Source organism: Chlorocebus sabaeus, chromosome 22 (genome assembly GCF_047675955.1).
Source record: "Chlorocebus sabaeus isolate Y175 chromosome 22, mChlSab1.0.hap1, whole genome shotgun sequence".
In the NCBI taxonomy this organism is placed as follows: domain Eukaryota; kingdom Metazoa; phylum Chordata; class Mammalia; order Primates; family Cercopithecidae; genus Chlorocebus; species Chlorocebus sabaeus.
In genome coordinates, this window is record NC_132925.1 from 36308169 (window position 1) to 36320455 (window position 12287).

Here is a 12287-nt window from a genome sequence, read left to right on the forward strand (position 1 = left end):
CAGAGAAATGAAGCACAAAGTGAGAATATGTACTCGACTGTGGGTGGCAGCTATACAAAAGCAAACTTCGCTTTGTAATAATAACAGCCCCCATTCCAGTCCCTGCCCTAAAGCAAGCTTTGCTGAGATGCCTCCAGATGGTTTCCATCAGGTTGGGCACATGTGAGGACTCGGAGGATGGCAGTTGCCTAGGGAAAAGAAGGTTAGTAGAAAAGAAAGTACTAGAATGTAGGAGAAACATTATTGAATTTTTCAGAAAGACTCCTCAAAACCATTTTCCTTAACAAGGCTATAATTATAGCAAGGTTCATGGAAATTAAATCTTATTACTAAGCCTTTTCAGGTTAATGGGCAGTTTCTAGAAATGAAGAATGAAAAAGAAAAACGACCAGTCTGCATATAACCCGTATTTTCCTGAAGTTCATTCATTCATTTTTTTCACTTATTATATGGTATTTATTAAATATTTGCCAAGTTCCAGGCCTGTTTTAGAAAGAATGGATACAGAGTAGTTGGCTAGATTGGCATATTACCTACAGATCATGGTAATAATTAATGGACTATTGAACACATAAGCACTCCACAAATGAACAAGCATGAGAGGGGAACTCCTCTCCCCACCCCCAGGAAAACAAACAAACAAACAAAAAACAGTTAGTTGACCTTCATGCTGGTAATTTTAACAATAGAAAACTTGTTTTGTTTGCTTGTTTTTTGAGACAGAATCTCACTCAGGCTGGTTGTACAATGGTGCAATCTTGGCTCACTGCAACCTTCACCTACTGGGTTCAAGCGATTCTCCTGCCTCAGCCTTCTGCGTAGCTGGGACTACAGGCACCTGCCACCACACCCGGCTAATTTTTACATTTTTAGTAGAGCCGGGGTTTCGCCACGTTGGCTGGTCTCAAACTCTTGACCTCAGGTGATCTCCCCACCTCGCCTTCCCAAAGTGCTGGGATTACAGGCGTGAGCTAACAGAGAACTTTAGTTCAATTTCTAATCTTGAGGCTGGGCACAGTGGTTCATGCCTGTAATTAGTTTTCTTGCATGAGCTGTCCTTTCTATGTGAGGGCATAAGGAAAAAGCATGAGGAATATTTCTCTACCCTCTCACTTATTTAAAAAAAAAAAAAAAGTATTCATAGGCTACCTACAAGAAAAAATACAGGTAGAAAAGACAAATAATAGTCGTGTTAGACGGTTTTGAAAGCAGAGACTTGAAGGCAGGGATAAAGTCTATCTTATTCACTGTTTTATGTCCAGTGCCAAATAAAGTGTCTGGAATGCATTAGGAGCTCAATGATCACTTGTGGAATGAAAGCATGAATGGGTAAAGGAGATTTAGAGTGTTTTAGAGGAAGGACATGACACAGACAATAGGGAGAAAAAAAAATCTGTCTCATCTAACATAAAGCTATTATGTGTCTCTTCCCATAGTAGTTACAGAAGCAGCTACTTCCCATGAGCCACATTGTATAATGAAGAATTTATAGGCACTAATAAATTCAAGGCATCTTATTACAGACCTTAGAAGAAAGATATGAGGACAGTCACTTGCAGAAGTGTATTTTATGTAGATTGACAAGGTTGATTGAGAGGTTTGTTATTTTCCCAGAGCATTTATCCGAAGGTGATGCCGTGCCTCCCAAGACTCATCAAACTCTCCATTTGCTACCCACTTCTGTTGATTCAAATGAGAAAAAATAGTTGAGCCAGAGAAAAAAAAAATTCTAAAATGTATATTTAATGACTTGACCTTGGACAAATCATTTGCTATTTCCAGTCTTTATTTTTCTTATTTTCAAAATGGGAGCATTGATGGCAATGATATTTAGAGTCCGTTAAAGAACTCCAATTTTTTTATTTTTTGAAAACCTGAGTAGAAATTATAAAAGTACAAGTATAATTTTTATCTAAATTTAAAGATTATTGTTTTGGAAAAGATTTTTGAATGCAGATATTCAACGTGAAGGTATTATGTGGGCATTTAAAAATGTCAAACAGCAGCTTTTAATACCAAAAATATGGATTTTTGAAATAATACATCTCACAGAGTTGGGAAGAATGCCTGGCAGAAGTTCTCTGGATATGACTGAGTGAGCTTTATACTGAAATCTCATAAGGATGAAGAAGAATGTTTACAAAATATCAGAGAACCACAGAACTGACAGATAAAGGAGAAAAAAAGGATGGAAAGGAGACTTTTCATAAGATTCTCTAAAAATAAAAAGTGACAAACAACACTTTTAAGATACTACAAATCAATGCACAAAGTGTGGAAAATAAAAGGTAACCTTTACATTTTTAAATACAAGGATTTAAATATGATCTTAAATTTCAGGGTGTAAGACCTGTGGCAAGAACATGGAAATAAAAATTTCTGATTTGGTATTAGAAACATGGGTGAAGAGAATTCTAGTGATAAAATTAAGATTATTAATCAAAGTGATATTACTACATGTGCATGGTATTATAGTGTATATTACATTGCATTGTAGTCACTGTTCAAATATCAATTTTCTCCACTAGATTGCAAATTTCATAAGGGCTGAAACTTATTTACTATAGTAGAATGTAAACACTAAATCTTTGTGGAATTAGTGTTAGGTAAGTATTAGCTACTTATCAACTAGTTAAGTAATATCACAGAACATAGAAAAATACTGTATGATTCTATTTGCATGAGATATTTAAAGCAATCAAAGTCATAAAAACAGAAAGTAGCCAGGGGATAGGGGCAGAAGGAAAAAGAGAGTTATTGCTTAATGGATATGAAGTTTCGGTCTAGTAAGATGAAGAAGTTCTGGATATTTGTTGCATAGTAATATGAATATACTTAACACTACTGAACTATATGCTTAAAAATGGTTACAATGGTAAATTCTATGTTATGTGTTTTTTTAATCATAATTAAACACTTAAAAATTATTTTACAAAACCATAAAACATAATCAATAATAAACTACTTGTCCAAAGAGATCAAAGTCTGTTATGAATCCAGATGGATCGCTGGTTTTAGAAGGTAAGGATTAAATTATTTACTCAGCATATCTATACATTTTCTTATTACAACCGCTAGGGGGAAATGTTTAAAGAATGAACAGTATTTGACTGGCTAGACTGTCAAAAACATCCTAGAAATGTAACTTCGTGCTCAAGGACTCCAGCCATCTGACCCTTCCTAAGGAGGCATGGACAATCTTTGTGAATAATGCTCTTCTCATCCTCCACTTCAGTGGCCTCCAGAGCCATGAAGGGCAATGCATCTGTTTATAATTCCCTTGTGACAACTGGACTCCCATGTGTGAAATAAGCTCAAACTCAATTAAAGAGGCTGTGGCTCCTGCAATCTTTCATTAAGTCTTTTGGCAGCAAACACAGCTGTAGGCCTTTCTTCTTTTCTGCTCCCTAAGAAGCACCTCCTGAGTTTTAATTCTGAATGAAGAGAGATGTAGGGGCTTCCTTAGGATCCTGTCCTGAAAAATAACTTCTTTAGTTGAAATTAAGAGAATGTCAATAAACAACCTCATGCTCTTGTAGGAAGATGAAGAGGAATGGATCTGATTGCATTTCCTATAGATATCATAAAAGAGAAGGAGGGGCTGAAGGGAGGTGGTAAGTTTGACAGTAATAGTTTTCAGCAGCTCTGACAAGCCAAGAAACTTTATCTGTTCATCACACTTTTCCTTCTCTGCTGATTTTAAATGCAAGCCCCTTACTTCAAGCCTGACTGACTTCTCTCTTGATTCAGAGTAATTGGGATCCTCAGAGGCTTCCCAAAAGGAAACATTTTCTGGTTGTATCATCTCCGAGTGTTAACACTAGATAGTGGTGCGGCTTACGTTCAGTATCTTTGGGAATCACATTAGGGACTGAGAGTGTTGGGCTGCTGAAACCCAAGAAGCCCACAATGGGGGGGAAAAGTCACATAGCTAGCTTTTCCTCTCCTACCTAGATCATCACCCATTTCAATTACATTGTGTAATAGAAACAGGGATATAGTCTGAAATCTTACAGTTCAAAATGATCTTAAAGTATTTCCAATGTCTCCAAACCATGCCACATGCAAAAGCATTAAGTGCACATTGCAATCACATTGATTACTACTTGTCATCATTACAGATGGGGCTTGAAACATCTAGGGTTTTAATGAGCCAGCATGAATTTTATGTTCTACTTTTGGTCTGAGAGACAGTGTAGCTCCTTTCAGAGATCGATTCCAGTGAACCTAAAAATTTCATTTCAGCTTGTTTCCCTTTGGATGGAAGTCTTATTTTGTTAAAAGGACAAAGCACAAAAATCCAGATTATCAGGGTAGAGGGAAAAAATAAGTTTCTATGAAATCTGATTTATTAGGTATTTAGCATGGACAATTCAGAGCTCTTTTGCCAACAACTTTCAATATCTAGCCTGTGTCAGCTCTTTTCTTACATTTCCTATATAAAATATTAAAGGAAATATTACTTATAATATCCTCCAGTTTCCAGAACATATTTTCTTTGATCTTAGCCAAATGCTTTTCTCTTCACCTATTTAATCACATTTTTCAACAGTAATATTCATATGGATATTAATTGTGTATATATGATGAAAAAAATTATAGATGTGAGATATCATCAGTTTCATGTTTAGCTAGTAACACTAAAAGGCCAGACACTTTGCACTGCTGGACTGGTGTGATTGTATTCTCTCACCATTCCTTTCCTATTTGTTGTAAGTAGTGTAGCAGAATTAACTAATATGTCTTCTCTCTGACAATGTTTCTATAAGCCTGAATCTTAAAAATATTTCAGAATCAAGGAGGGAATCTGTTTTAAGTAAAACTCCTGGGTTATAGGTCATGTGAGCACACAGACACAGAATTGTGCATCTTTAATCAAAGAAATGCATGTGGAGAGGAGATGGTGTAAATTCTGTTTTCAGGAGACTGGGGGAGTTTAACGTTGACCCGAAATAGCTTTGACTAGGAGCCAGCTATCCCCAAGTCATTTGCATGACCATGGACCTACTTCCCTCTAACTTGGGAAAAGAGGGCTTTGCATTTGGGATGTAATTATCACAGTAATCAATCCATCAAAAAGTTGTTTTTTTCCTTTAGGAGAATGAAAAAAGCATGAAGCTTCTGAGTGAATGTAGGAGCAATTGAGACTTGAAAACAAAAAACCTTATCAGTTAGACTGGTCTTGTAACTTTTGGCCAAAGCTTGCAAACCTTCATATTTTATTTCCTTTTGGCTTTCCCAGTCACCATGTGTTCTGATTTTTGCTTCTCTGGACAAGTCAATTTATGTTTCTCTCTCTTTTTATTTATTCTCTTATTAAAATGAAGTTTTACTTTTACTTTTTCCTCATTCCTCTCTCATTTTTAAAGCCCCATTTTAATTAAAGTAGAAATATACAGAAATATTGTGTCTCTTATAGAAACTGTGGAAAGAACAGATGCAAAAAATACAGCCCTCAAGAGCTTATCAATAAGGTTCAGAGACTGTCAGAAAAAAATGACTTAAGAAACAGACTGCACTTATTTTCTCCTCTACCTTTGCTTGAAAATAGGAGACAATGATTCCATTTAACAGCAGAAAATTTTCTCTCCCATCAAGCTTTTAGAATAGTTTGTAATAAAAGCTTTGCCGAATCATTTGGGGAGAGGTGTGGTGAAAAGATAAGGGTAGAACAATGTTTATTTTATAGTCTCTAACCATGAAAGGAAAGAGGGTGTGTGTGTATCTAAGAGTGTGTGTGTGTGTGTTTGTGTGTGTGAGTGTGAGTGTGAGTGAGGACATAGCATATATGTGCTTATATCAGACATAGTGAGAGATGGATAGAACTGACAGCTATAAAAACATCCCTGAGTTTTGACTTCCTACCATCAATATGTTTTTTATTTGATTATAAAATTATTTCAGAACTCTGAAGTAGGCACCTTGTGAGAGAGGAGAAAGGAAGAAATTTGACAGGAAGGCAGTTAGGGTGGGTCCTTGGTCGAATTCTTTCAAACAAACAGCCTAAAATATCAGGCGGCAGGTACAGATAAGGGAAATTGCAGAGGGGCTTGCCTAAGACATAGCCACAGTCACACAGATAAAGTCTACACAGGTGATTTGCCCAGACATTCCTGAAATGGAAAATTTTGTTCCCTAACACATGCGCAGTAAGGGCAACAAAGCAACATGGAGTAACTCAAGCTAAGAGTCCGCATGCGCACTACGAGGATGGGGGTGGAGCTACCAGAAATGTGTGCCTTATGCAAATGAGACACCCAACCCTCACTGGTTTCTTATAAAAGCCTCTGCATTCATCTATAAAAAATGGCAACCCATCCAGGCCCCCTCTGCTACAGAGACCTTTCTTCTTTCGCCTATTAAACTTTGACTCCAGCCTCACCCTCTGTGTCCGTACTCCTTATTTCTCTTGGTTGTGAGATAAAGACCTCCAGGTGACACCTCACAAGGTGATACTGCTACATTGTGGTGCATTGGCGAGACTGTAACACTCGCATTACTCCCATACCTCCGTAGGCATTTCCTTCTTTCCCTCATTGCCCACAGAACCACCACTTCAGCTGCTAACTCAGATCCAATCTATCCTGGCAATGCTAAGAACTCTTAGGTTCTGAAACTTTGCATTAAAATTGGCCTTTCCATTCTTTCACGCATGAAGCTTGTCTGTTTTCTAAGACAAGCTTGCCCAATGAACTAAGCTGTGTTATAAAGTATAAAATATTGCAATGAAGTAAGATAGCTCTAGATGATATTGCTTAAATAGACAATGTAGTTTTTACCACCTGCCCATATCATCACCAGAATTTCAGTCGAGAGGCTCTAGAATCTGTACTCGACAACAGCAACCCTGATGGTAAGTCATGTTGAATACAGTGAATGTGCAAATAGGCCAAGAATGTGTCATGGCTTATTGGAAGTGCAATATTATAAATTTGCATATTTTGCAAGTTATCACTGAGATTTGATGATCTGTCCAAGTAAAGTGGTTAAAAATATAAAGTTTAATGAGTTCTTAGTCCATTGCATTTTCTGACATTGCCTGTTGACACATCCTAGTATATTTTAATGCTTTTTCACACTTGACATGGCACTACTGTACAATAATTAAGTTCCCATAAATATATTCAGTAATGATTGCTATTTAAACTGATTAGCCATTGATATGTGCATATCAATTCAAAGACAACTTGGCTTCTCAAATTAAACAAACCAACTTATATCACTTAATTTTAAGTAGAAAATAAGAACATACTAAAACAATATTCTTGGCATTGATCAGTATAAATTCATTTTAAATAATAGTTGAGTTTTATACAATATGGGTTCTTAAGTTTTCTTACATTACCAGAATGAAAAATCAGAATTCATGTGAATAATACTCAATAATACTCAATGTCCCAGGTAATCCAGAAATAAATTCCAAAATAAATCTGAAGGACATACAACACAGATTTACTTCATCTCCGGATATTTACCTTGGCTAAGCAGATCAGATAAGTTGATGCTATTTTACTTGTGCATAACTCTTAAGATTAAAAAAAAAAAAAAAAGGTAATTATTTTTCCCAAAAGCATCCCCTTACTGCTTCCCTTCACTCTTCTAAATTCTCCTGAAGATGTTACTGTCTCTCAAGTTTCTATGCAGCCTATTGATGATATCCAAGCTGAATATTCTGGCATTTGGGAGACCTATATATTTGGTTTCCCACCTTGTCATCTACCTCTCCCCAACATGACCTCTCTTTGAGGTGATCTCATCTACTTATACTGTTATCCAACTAAAACTTCTCAAAATTCATTACAAGTCTCTTCAGTCACTGATTCCTTTGCCTTATCTTTCAAAATAAATATTTAGGAAAAAATACAATGCCAGTTTTTGTTGTTTTTTTTTCTTTCCATCTGTCTTTTCCCCACATTGGAGTATAAGTCATTCAGAATGATTCCCTTCCACCCTAAGCTGCTGCAAATGGTCACACATTTTATGCTGCACAACTGTAGGCAACCCTATTCACAATGACCACAATGCAACAAGGATATCCGTTTCCTCTAACTTTATAATTTATAATCAACAAATAGCAGAGCAAACACTGGACACATATCTAATACAGGAAATAAACTTGTGCATCATTTTTAAAAGCAGAAAGTGAGAAAAATTAATGAAGAAAATGTTGACTCTTCACACTATATCTGCCAAGGTCAGATAACTTTCTTAACTTCAATCTTCAAATGTCCAGTGCTTTATACCAAATAGTGCAATGGTGAGCCTGGTTGATAAGCCAAAACACAGAGGGTTTCGTGGTTCAATCTTCCCCTTGATGCAAGAAGAATCTGGCAACTGGGAGTTTGGCCTTAATTATCTTCTATTGCAATTATTACTGTCATTTTCCTCGTCTTTCTAGACTGCTCATTAGCATTGCTGACAACCTCATGCCAGCCTCTTTTGTTTGTTATTGTTGGTCCTGTGAAACAACACAATTTAACTTCTGCTTTCAAATACTCCCGATTAAAAAAAAAAAAAAAAAAAAAGAGCCCCAGAAAATTGTTTTGAAATGGTTTCTTAATTTGTGCTCTCTGATATTATATTATCTCCCCCAACTCCCAATTCTTTAATCACTCTTTTCTCTGCTCTTTATATTTTTCTAATTTCTTCACTCTTTTCATTCCCCTAATGATCATCCTTTAAGGTTCATGTCAAAAACTACCCTGTGTTTTTCTCTGTATATGCTGTCTCAGACAATTCATCCAATTATTACACTTTCTGATCACCTCTATCTGGAAGATGAACTGAATATATGTTTATTCATATATTCCTGGCCCTGTTGCAAGCTTTGCACCCACATATTCCATTTTGTACTGAACATGATTTATGGGATAAAATGCCATCTACTTAAATTAATGTGTCCAAACAAAACTGTACCCCAGACTGGATTCTTCCTTCTCTACATCCGTTAACATATTACTAGTCTTCTTCTCACCAAGAATTGAAACCTTAAAGTTATCATTTTTATTTCCTTTTACTTTTGCCCTTAACCCACAAATTCATCAACAATCAGAGTAACCTAATAATTTATTCTAAATTACTTATCACACCTGGCAGTTAAAAAAAAAAATTCATGCCATTAACACAGGTCATGTCCTTACTATCTTACATCTAGATTCAGATTAAGATATGAAAACGATTTGTCAGCTACCTCTTTCCAACATGAGCCCTCTTTCAGAGGATCTCATCTACTTACTCTCATTCAAAACAAACAAACAAACAAACCTCAAAATCTATTCACAACTCTCTCTACTCATTGATTCCCTTGACTTTCTTTTCTGTAAAATAAATATTTGGGATTTGCCAGTGATTGTGGGTGCCACTGTTAGCTACTTTCACAAACATGGAGTGTTTTCCTCTATTCTCTCTCTTCCAAGATACCCTCAACCCAACTTTTAGATTAACATTCATAAAATGCTAATTTAAACACTTCCTCTTTCCCTTGATAAAATCCCTCCAATAGCTCACTCAAGGACACCTGACCATATTTCTCCACTTGTTTTCAACATAAACTCTACCCTACCACAACTACATCTTTGCTCATTGCTTTATATATTCTGATACATTGAAAAACATGGTCATGTATTTTTCCCATTCTCACATAAATGCCACTTTGCAAGGTGAATCTGGAGCTCCTCGAATCAAAGTATGGCATCTTTTTCTCCACTTTGTTTTGCAACTAGCCTTGGCTCATGGAATAATATCAAATATATCATGCAGAGACTTGAAAAGTAGTTTTGCATTAGGACTTGTCCACTCTTGCTGCACTTGGAACCTTGAGAACACCATGTGAATGAGCCCAAGCTGGTATACTGGAGGAGTCCTCCATCTGACTGCAGAAACTACTGGACATGTGAATGAGTCCATCCTGCATTACCAGTCACCAGCCAACCACCAGCTGCCCACGCATGCGTGGGGAACCCTGTAGAAATCAGCAGTAGCAGCCTGGACTCAGCCATCCAGCAACTCCTGAACTAATTAAATTAGTAGTTTTAAACCAGTAAGTTTTGGCATTTTTTTTTTTTATGTAGCAAAAGTTAATCAAAACTTATTATTTAATGCCCCCTATTTGATGTCTTCTTTAAAAAATTTTAATTATTATGGATATATGACAGGTATACATATTTATGGGGTACAGGTGATGTTTTTATACAGGCATACAATGTCTAATGATCAAATTGGGGTCACTGGGGTATCCATCATCTCAAGCACTTATCATTTCTTTGTGTTAGGAAAATTCTAATTCCATTATTTCAGTTATTTTTAAACATACAATAAATTATTTTAAACTATAGTTGCCCTATTGTGATGCCAAATACTAAATCTTATTCAGTCCATCTAACTGTGTTTTTGTACCCACTACCTCTTCTTTATCACCTCCCTCCCCATCACCCTGCTGGCCTCTGGTAACCATCATCCTATTCTCTACCTTCATAAATTATGTATATATATTTTTAGCTCCCACATTTGAGTGACAATATGGAATCTTTTTCTTTCTGTGCTCAGCTTATTTCACCTAATGTCCTCTAGTTCCATCCATGTTGTTGCAAATGACAGGATGCTATTAATTTTTGGCTGAATCATATTCCATTGTGTGTATGTACCACATTTTTTAATCCATTCATCCATTGATGGACATTTAGGTTGCTTCAATATCTTGGCTATTGTGAATAGTGCTGCAATAATTATAGGATTGCAAATATGTCTTCAATATTATGATTTTTTTCATTTGGACACATACCCAGCAGTGGGATTACTGGATCATATCATAGGTCTTTTTTTTTTTTTTTTTTTTTTTTTTTTTAGGAACTTCTATACTGTTCTCCACAGTGGCTATATCAAATTTGCTTTCTCACCAATAGTGTACCATACAAGGGTTTCCCTCTCACCACATCCTTGCCAGCATTCATTATTGCCTGTCTTTTGGATAGTAGCCATTTTAATTGGGGTGAGATGCCACTCATGGTAGTTTTGGTTTGCATTTATCTGATAATAAGTGATATTGAGCATTTTTTCACATACTGTTGTCCATTTATATGTCTTTGTTTGGGAAATGTCTATTCAGATCCTTTGCTCATTTTCAAATTGGATTATTTGCTTTTTTACCTATTGAGTTGATTGAGTTCTTTATATATTCTGGGCATTAATTCCTTGTCAGATGGGTAGCTTACAATTATTTTCTCCCTTTCTGTGGGTTATCTATTGACTTCATTGATTGTTTCCTTTGCTGTGTAGAAGCTTTATTAGATTGATGTGATCCCATTTCTCCTTTTTGCTTCGGTTGCCCGTGCTTTCGAGGTTTTACTCAAGAAATCTTTGCCCAGACCAATGTCCTGGATCAAGGGTGTCCAATCCTTTTAAAAGGAGGACCTTTTTGCTTATTTGTGGTGGTGAATATCATAAAAATTATTCACTAATTTTTTTTTTAAATCTCATCAGCTATTGTATTAGTGTATTTTATGTGTGGCCCAAGACATTTATTCTTCCAATGTGGCCCAGGGAAGCCAAAATGTTGTATACTCATGTTCTGGACTGTCTCTCCAAAGTTTTCTTTTAGCAGTTTTATACTTTCAGGTCTTAGATTTATATCATTAATCCATTTTGATTTGATTTTTGTATGCAGTGAAAGATAGGGGTGTAGTTTCACTCTTCTAGATATGGATAAGTTTTCCCAGCCAATTTATTGAAGAGACTGCCCTTTCCCCAGTGTATGTTCTTAACATCTTTGTCGAAAATGAGTTACATATAAACACATGCATTTATTTCTGTATTTTCTATTCTGTCCTATTGGTTTATGTGTCTGTTTTTATGCTAGTACCCTGCTGTTTGGGTTATTATAGCTCTATAGCATAATTTGAAGTCAGGTAATGTGATTCCTCCAGCTTTGTTCTTTTTGCTCAGGATAGCTTTGAATATTTTTGGCCTTTTTTGGTTCCATATAAATTTTAGGATTTTAAAAAATTTATATGAGAAATGTCATTGGTAGTTTGATACGGATTGCCTTGAATCTATTCATTTGGGTAGTATAAACATTGTAACATTTAACATTTTAATAGTTCTTTTCAGTTTGAATGTCCTATATGTCTTTTTCTTGTCTAATTGCTCTGACTAGGACTTCAAATACTATGTTGAATAAAAGTGGTGAAAGTGGATATCCTTTTTGTTTCAGACTGTAAAGAAAGGGCTTTAAGTTTTTCCTCATTCAGTATGATACTAGCTGGGGTTGTATTGAATATGGCGTTTATAAC